General features: G+C 38.7%; 1 long non-coding RNA gene across 1 annotated transcript in view; it reads right to left on the reverse strand.

Annotated features, from left to right (window-relative positions):
- The window catches only part of LOC124245714 (uncharacterized), a 7819-nt gene extending 404 nt beyond the window's left edge, over positions 1-7415 (reverse strand). Inside the window, exons 1-2 of the long non-coding RNA XR_006890307.1 lie at positions 7341-7415; positions 6658-6729 (exon numbers count right to left, since the gene is read on the reverse strand). This is a non-coding gene — a long non-coding RNA (uncharacterized LOC124245714). The remainder of the gene's footprint in view (positions 1-6657; positions 6730-7340) is intronic.
- Between the last annotated feature and the right edge of the window lie 833 nt (positions 7416-8248).

Raw genomic sequence — 8248 nt, forward strand, 5'->3', positions numbered from 1 at the left:
GTACCCTCCCCCCACCCCCCCTTTTCCCTGGTAACCACCGATCAGATCTCCTTCTCAATATACTAATTTCCACCTATGAGTGGAGTCATATAGAGTTCGTCTTTCTCTGACTGACTTATTTCGCTTAACATAATGCCCTCGAGGTCCATCCACATTGTTGTGAATGGGCCAATTTCGTCTTTTTTTATGTCTGAGTAGTATTCCATTGTGTATATACACCACATCTTCTTTATCCAATCATCAGTTTCTGGGCATGTAGGCTGGTTCCACGTCTTGGCTATTGTAAATAATGCTGCGATGAACATAGGGGTGCAACGGACTCTTGAGATATCTGATATCAGGTTCTTAGGATAGATACCCAGTAATGGGATGGCTGGGTCATAGGGTATTTCTATTTTTAACTTTTTGAGAAATCTCCATACTGTTTTCCATAGTGGCTGTACCAGTTTGCATTCCCACCAACAGTGTATGAGGGTTCCTCTTTCTCCACAACCTCTCCAACATTTGTCGTTCTTGGTTTTGGATGTTTTTGCCAATCTAACGGGGGTAAGGTGATATCTTAGTGTAGTTTTGATTTGCATTTCCCTGATGATTAGCGATGATGAACATCTTTTCATGTGTCTATTGGCCATATTCATATCTTCTTTTGAGAAATGTCTGTTCATGTCCTCTGCCCATTTTTTGATCGGGTTGTTTGTTTTTTTGTTGTTAAGCAGTGTGAGTTCTTTGTATATTATGGAGATTAACCCTTTGTCGGATAAGTGGCTTGTAAATATTTTTTCCCAATTAGTGAGCTGTTTTTTTGTTTCAATTCTGTTTTCCCTTGCCTTGAAGAAGCTCTTTAGTCTGATGAAGTCCCATTTGTTTATTCTTTCTATTGTTTCCCTCAACTGAGGAGTTACAGTGTCCGAAAAGATTCTTTTGAAACTGATGTCAAAGAGTGTACTGCCTATATTCTCTTCCAAAAGACTTATTGTCTCAGGCCTAATCTTTAGGTCTTTGATCCATTTTGAGTTTATTTTGGTGTGTGGTGAAAAAGAATGGTCGATTTTCAGTCTTTTGCATGTGGCTGTCCAGTTTTCCCAGCACCATTTGTTGAAGAGACTTTCTTTTCTCCATTGTAGGCCCTCTGCTCCTTTGTCGAAGATTAGCTGTCCATAGATGTGTGGTTTTATCTCTGGGCTTTCAATTCTGTTCCATTGATCTGTGGACCTGTTTTTGTACCAGTACCATGCTGTTTTGATCACTGTAGCTTTGTAGTATGTTTTGAAATCGGGGATTGTGATTCCGCCGGCTTTGTTTTTCTTGCTCAAGATTGCTTTAGCAATTCGTGGTCTTTTGTTCCCCCATATGAATTTTAGGATTGTTTGTTCAATTTCTGTGAAGAATGTTCTGGGGATTCTGATTGGGATAGCATTGAATCTGTATATTGCTTTAGGTAGTATGGACATTTTAACTATGTTTATTCTTCCAATCCATGTGCAAGGAATGTCTTTCCATCTCTTTATGTCATCGTCAATTTCTTTCAAGAAAGTCTTGTAGTTTTCATTGTATAGATCCTTCACTTCCTTGGTTAAGTTTATCCCAAGGTATTTTATTCTTTTCGTTGCGATTGTGAATGGGATAGAGTTCTTGAGTTCTTTTTCTGTTAGTTTATTGTTAGTGTATAGAAATGCTACTGATTTATGCACGTTAATTTTATACCCTGCTACTTTGCTGTAGTTGTTGATTATTTCTAATAGTTTTTCTGTGGATTCTTTGGGGTTTTCTATGTATAAGATCATGTCGTCTGCAAACAACGCGAGTTTTACTTCTTCGTTACCTATTTGGATTCCTTTTATTTTTTTTTCCTGCCGAATTGCTCTGGCCAGCACCTCCAGTACTATGTTGAATAGGAGGAGAACACATACTTTTTGATTAAGCAATCTTACTTTCTAGAATCTATTCTACAGAAATAAAAGCTCCAGTAATTTGAATATGTATATAAGCATGTTCATTGCTGGTGGCATTGCTTTTAGTGGGCAAAACATAGAAATAATTTGAATGTTAATTAACAGGGGAATGGTTTGAGAAACGTAAGGTACATTCATACTATAAAAAGTAGATTTATTTGCATTTGTATTTACTGACCTCTGGAAAGTCCTATAAGACTTCCAAACTGAAATAAAGAGACACAAACTAAGTAACTCAAAGTTATATGAAGAAGCAGACAACAACGGTAAAGGTAGTTACATAGGTAAATATAAAGAAGGTAGTTTTGCATATTTGGTTTATAACTCTTCTTCTTTTTCTCTGTGACTTAAAAGACAAATGCATAAAACAACAATTATAAAGCTATGTTAATACGCACACTCACCATAGACTCTGCTTCAGCTAAGCTATGCAGAAGGAGTCTCCTTGTAATCAAAGAACCTAACGGTTTATAATTCATAATTAAGGGCTCCTGAAAGTCATAATGTAATATTATAATATTTAGTTAAAACGCAAAAGAGAAATATAAATTTCTAGATGGATAGCCATCAATGTAATAAATGTTTAATTGTGGGGAGGAGATTGAACTTGGAGGTTTAGTTAAAGCAGTATATTAAGATGGACTAGGTAATTCATTATTTGCGACAATAGTAACAAAGATATATAATGTCTTAAAAGTATTTGCAAAAATGCTTCAGTATAAAAATCTCATTCTTTTAAGCTACCATGTAGTTTTCTTGTTATAGACACACCACAATTTATTTTATCTTTCCCTTTTGATGATTTAGGATATTCCTAATGTTTTGGTTCTTATAAACAATGCTGCAATAAACATCCATCTACGCTTTCCTGTGCATGTGTGTACTTATATCTCTACGGTAACACAAAGAAGTGGAAGTGCTGGGTCATGTGGCATGCACATATTTTTACTGATTTGTTTATCTTTTTCTTTTCTATTTGTAAAAGCTATTGGGGTATTTGAGATATTTTCCCATTATTGTCATGATATTGTAAATATTTTCTCAAGGGCTATTTTTTGTCTTTGGACCTTTTATATCTTTTCCTTTATAACTTCTGGATTTTCTTTCATACTTAAGAAGACAATCACATTACAAGATTACACAATTTTTTCTTAGTTAATTTTCATTGCAATATTTTATTTTTGTTTTCCACATTTTCATCTTTAATCCACTGGGGATATATTTTTGTGCATGTGGTGAGTAGGAATATATATTCATTTTCTTCTTAGTGGATAGTCTATGTACTTGATTCTTGGATTAAAAAAAATCCTTACAAATATGTGAAATCCTTAAATAAAAATGCTCATAGCTAAACAATTGCTTACTACTGTGATTACTTCCTTAGGATAAATTCCAAGCAGTAGAATTCTTAGGTCATGAAGTATGCACAATATACAGCTTTTGGTACTAATTGTGAATAGTAGCAAAGAAATGGATTTTTTAAAACTTTATCATTGAGTATGAGGGAGTAATTTACTCTTTCCTTGAGCATGAGAATGCCTACATCCTCAATAAAATTGAATATTATAAAAGGGAACATTTGCTTATTTTATAGGTGGATAACAACTTGTTGTTTTTATTTTATTTATTTTTCATTTGTCTTTTTGCCTCCTACAAAGACCGAATAATGTTTATTCTCCACATAGATGTACTTGGTGGATACTTTGAATTTTAAGGCTATGATAATCACCATTTTGACTTTCAGGAGCCCTTAATTATGAATTATAAACCGTTAGGTTCTTTGACTATAAGGAGATTCCTTCTTCACTGCTCAGCTGAAATAAAGTCTATGGTGAGGGTTTATGAAGCGGTAATGGAGACCACGATTTCACGGAAAGCCCAAAATGGAGATTCCAAGGCCAACTGCATGGAGATTTTTACTCAGTGTGTTTGTTAAAGTATGAATTTGTATGGAGAGATATGTGTCAGAATTTTGCATTTTTAATAAGCATTTCAGATGATTATAATGTAAGGAGCTGACTTTTGGAGAGACATCAGTGATAAAATGTTATAATAATTTTATAGATTGAATTTGGGGATTAATCTCTTTCCTGTTGGGTTCCTTTAAAAAATCTTAGTTATAGTTTCTAGAGAAATAGATTATTGCCAATTTTATGCAATCAGAAGTAAAACTGGGCCAAGAACACTAGAATTCTAATTAAGTAAATATTTATTAAGTACCCAGTATATGTAAGTCACAGCACTAATAACAGAAATATAATGAAGTATACGACATAGTCTTTACTTTGAGATGCAAAATGCAAAAAGTCCAATTAGGAAATAATACTTAAGTGTATATATACGTATGTGTGTGTGCATATATATATATATATATCCTTTGTAAGACTGAAAATATATATACATACATTATGTACACTAAATATATATATAGTACTTATATGTACATATATACACTAAAAAGTATATATACATATATTTCTATATATGCATTTATATTTCTATATATAATATCTGGTACATATATATATAATAATCTTACAAATAATTTTTACACATGTTTCAGGAGGGGAAGAGATGGAGAGAAGAGGATTGTTCCCTTAGTTCTATCTTCTGCATCACTCCGTGCAACTTGCACACGTCCCTCGAGAGTCTTCTGAACCAGCAAGGGAGGCCTGCTAGGAGCCTTCTGGGACAGACCATCTCATAAGAAAGACAAGACCTTAGTCCTTAGGCTTAGAGCAGCAACTCTGACTACAGCATGACATCTTTCACTCAAACTTGTACCCCCGTCCAACTGCCAAAATGGATTCATCGTCCCTGATACCTATGGAGAGGAGGGGTCCTGGGATTGAAAATGGAAGGGGCCGTTTTGTTAAGAACTCTGCAAAACACTGTGGCTCATGCAATCCTGCAACAGTCCCCACCTGTGTTCAGTGTTACGAAACAGCAGAGAGGCTTTAGAAGACAGAGTGGGGGATTCAACCCACCAGGGACTCGAGGAAACTCAGTGCATTTTCGCACTCGAGAACTCCAGTGCACCAGCCACAGTGGGGGCCAGCAGAGAGCAAAGGACCCAGCAGAAGAGGCAGCAGTGCTCAGCAGGCATGGCAGGACCCAGGGGAAGAGACAGGGGTGAGGCTCAACAGCAGAGGACTGACAAGGAAGCCCCCACCTCCCTGCCTGTTGGACTTGTTCCTGAGCAGGCTGAGTCAGGCCAGGGCCCTCCCTCAAACAGCTGATGTCCGACAGTGGGTTGGGGTTCAGTATGCACAGCCAGGAGCAAGAGCCCAGCAAGCACAGCTCAGTCACCTCGGTTCTTCCCCTCAGCAGCCCCGTGATGCAAATGTTTTCCCCACGAAAAGATCAAGTCTTAAGCAAGTGCATCTGTAATAATTGCCAGGTTTATTCCTCTGGCTTTGAGATCCAGAGGTAATTTGAGGTTTACATTTCTTTTTTATAATTTTATTGTCAAGAGTTTATTAAGTGTTTCACTCCCCTTCAAAGATGATTGAGAAGTTCTTTTATTGTGCCGATTTATTTTAGTTTCTTTGTGAGACAATACACACACATACACACACAACTATATTTGTTTTTTGGAAAATCAGAAGGTGAAAATAGTCAAAAAAATAAAGAAATAATATACAGATCACACAGATGCACTGTTAACCTTTCGGTGTATAATAATTCAGATGTTTTCTTTGACATTATGTCATATAAATGTACATAAAAGGTGTGTGTGTGAGAGTATATATATATATATATATATATATACACCCTGTTTTGCCATGTATTTTCACTTTACAATATACAATGAGCATCTTCCTATAGAAATGAATGAAGCATTCCTATTACATATGAGGCTGAGTCAAAAGATGAGATGTTGGTAACAAGAATCATATGTAAATTAAAGGAACATTGAAGATTTGGAGTAAAATGGTAGCAAATATTTAGCAGGAAAATGCAGACAAAAAGAAACCAATGGTGGCAATATTAATAAAAGAAAATAGCTGAATTCGGCAGAAACGCATTAAATGGGATAAGGACGGTCTCGAGAATGCCTGTGGTTAGAATGCAGAGCCCTAAATTTCTTTCTCAGACCCCTTATCTCTTCCAAACACCCTTCCATCTCATCTCCCTCTCTTGTCATTTCTTCATCCTTAAAATGCCTATAGTCTATGTCCTCTTTAAATTCCTCGAGAGACTGAAGCAGCCTTTGCCTAAAATTCCCTTCTGTTTGTTGGCGTTCAAATTCTCCATAGGGGCGTTCTTCCTCTCTCTTTGGCACGCTGCACTTGGGCTTTCCTTCATTTTCTTTGCAGTGTTTTTGCATGATGTTGTTGTTTCCTGCTTAAGTCCACGAAGAAAATGTTGAGTAAGATTGTTTCGTTTCTTTTGATTCAAGATTGTCAATTTCTCTTTGAAGCAAGATGCTTGACTAATCTCCCACCCCAGCTACACTGGTCCGCCCTCAGAAGTTCAAGATGCCGCCCCTTCCCCCTCTGACTCCCTCCCCGCCTCTCTCCACCTCCTTTCCCCTCCCTCTGCAACCCACCATTCCTGCAGCAGAAGCTAATGGCCTCTCGATGGGCGGGAGAAGGGGCGCACATCGGGAGTTGAGCTGCGAGGACGCAAATTTTACCCAGCGCTCGTCCTTCCCAGCTCCCACCCTCAGAGACCGGAGTCTAAGTGCCTCCTTCACACTGACCTGTGACGATTCAGGATAGTTTCTTCCTCTTTTGTTTTGCCTTCAAATGTCTGTGAACACAGACCCTCGGACCTGCAGACAGAAAAGAAGGGGGAGGGGAGGAGGGCGTTCTCTGTTGATCCACCAGCCCCAGAGACACGACATACGTTATTATCTTGAATCCGAGATCCTCATAATCGTCATATCGCAAAATTTCCTACCTCCTGGTTCCCCCTATCCCCATCCCTACTTCCTGGATCCCTGTCCCCCACCCCTCACCCTCAGGCCTAGTCCTTGCAAGGCCCACTGTTCTCTCCCTCCCCACACTCCCAATCCCTCGCAGGCAAGCATTAAATAAGATGAACTATTTTCAAATTATCTCTAAATTTCTCTGTCTCCACCCCAGGATTCCAACCGTTCTCCACACACCCGCCTACACCTCATTTCCTCCAACAGAATTGGAGAAGGAGAAGGATAAAGGGAAAGCTTGCCAATCTGAGAGAAGCTAATTATTTCTCTAACTATCACTCAATCTCTGGGTGTCTCTCACAAGGCTTCCACCTACTCCAGCCCCCGTCCCCTTCAAAAATACAGTTATCTCCGACGAATTTGCAGGGGTTTGGGGAAAGTAAGCCTGGACGTATTCCAGTCACTAGATTCATCCACTACCACCCCAGGGGTCCCAGCGCTTCCATCATACCAACCTGCTGGAATTTAAGGAATTTATGTCCTCCTTCTCCTGGCTACAAGCACAACGCTTCAGGGCAGTAAGTAGCTGGTACCCAGAGGAGAAAGAAGCCCGGGAATATAAGGACTTCACGTCAGCTCCTGGTCACGTGAGGATTATGTCATCCTCTAACTCTGGTCCCCACTTTCCCCTCCCACCAGCTGTGCTGCAGAAGTGGAACGCTTACCAATCTCGCACCCCCCACCACACCAGGCCCTGTCACTCATTTTTGTCATTGCTAATTTCAGAGGTCAAAAGTGGCCTTTTTTCCCATGTGGTTGGAATTTGCCTTTCTCTTATTACCAGAGAATGGTTGCATCTTCCCATAGTCATATTAACCATTGTTACTTTGTTAGTGGTTGGGTGAAGAGAGAGGATTACTCATCCTCTTCTAAGCTACAAGAACAGAAAGGTAACAGTCTTCCCTCCACCCACTCTCTCCCCAGTCACTAATAGCCACCTTTTCCTTTGCAGTTCAATTCTTGAAACAAAATTGGGGGGAGTGGGGTAAATTAGGAAAGGAAGTAGTGATCGGGATTGTGTTTTTTACTTTTGTTCTGATAATTTCCTATTCTTTTCCATTTTTCCATAGACTTATTATATTCTTTTAATAATCAGAAATAAGATAACGATATGTACATTTGGAAAAAGATTTAAGATAGAAGGATGAAAAGACTCAGCCACCTGTTTCTGCTGCTGAGTCATAAGATAAATATAGATTCTCCAAGCAGACATGTTTTTGGAAGTTTAAAATGTACAGGGCAGCTGGAGGCTACCCTTTTGAGATGCTCCTGGGCATGTGAATCCCCTTCATTAGGTGAGCTACTAAGGCCATAATCCCACGGCACCTTGCCCTCAGATTTTCAGATCTCGAAAGTCAGTCAT

This window comes from Equus quagga, chromosome 10 (assembly GCF_021613505.1).
Source record: "Equus quagga isolate Etosha38 chromosome 10, UCLA_HA_Equagga_1.0, whole genome shotgun sequence".
NCBI classification, from domain to species: domain Eukaryota; kingdom Metazoa; phylum Chordata; class Mammalia; order Perissodactyla; family Equidae; genus Equus; species Equus quagga.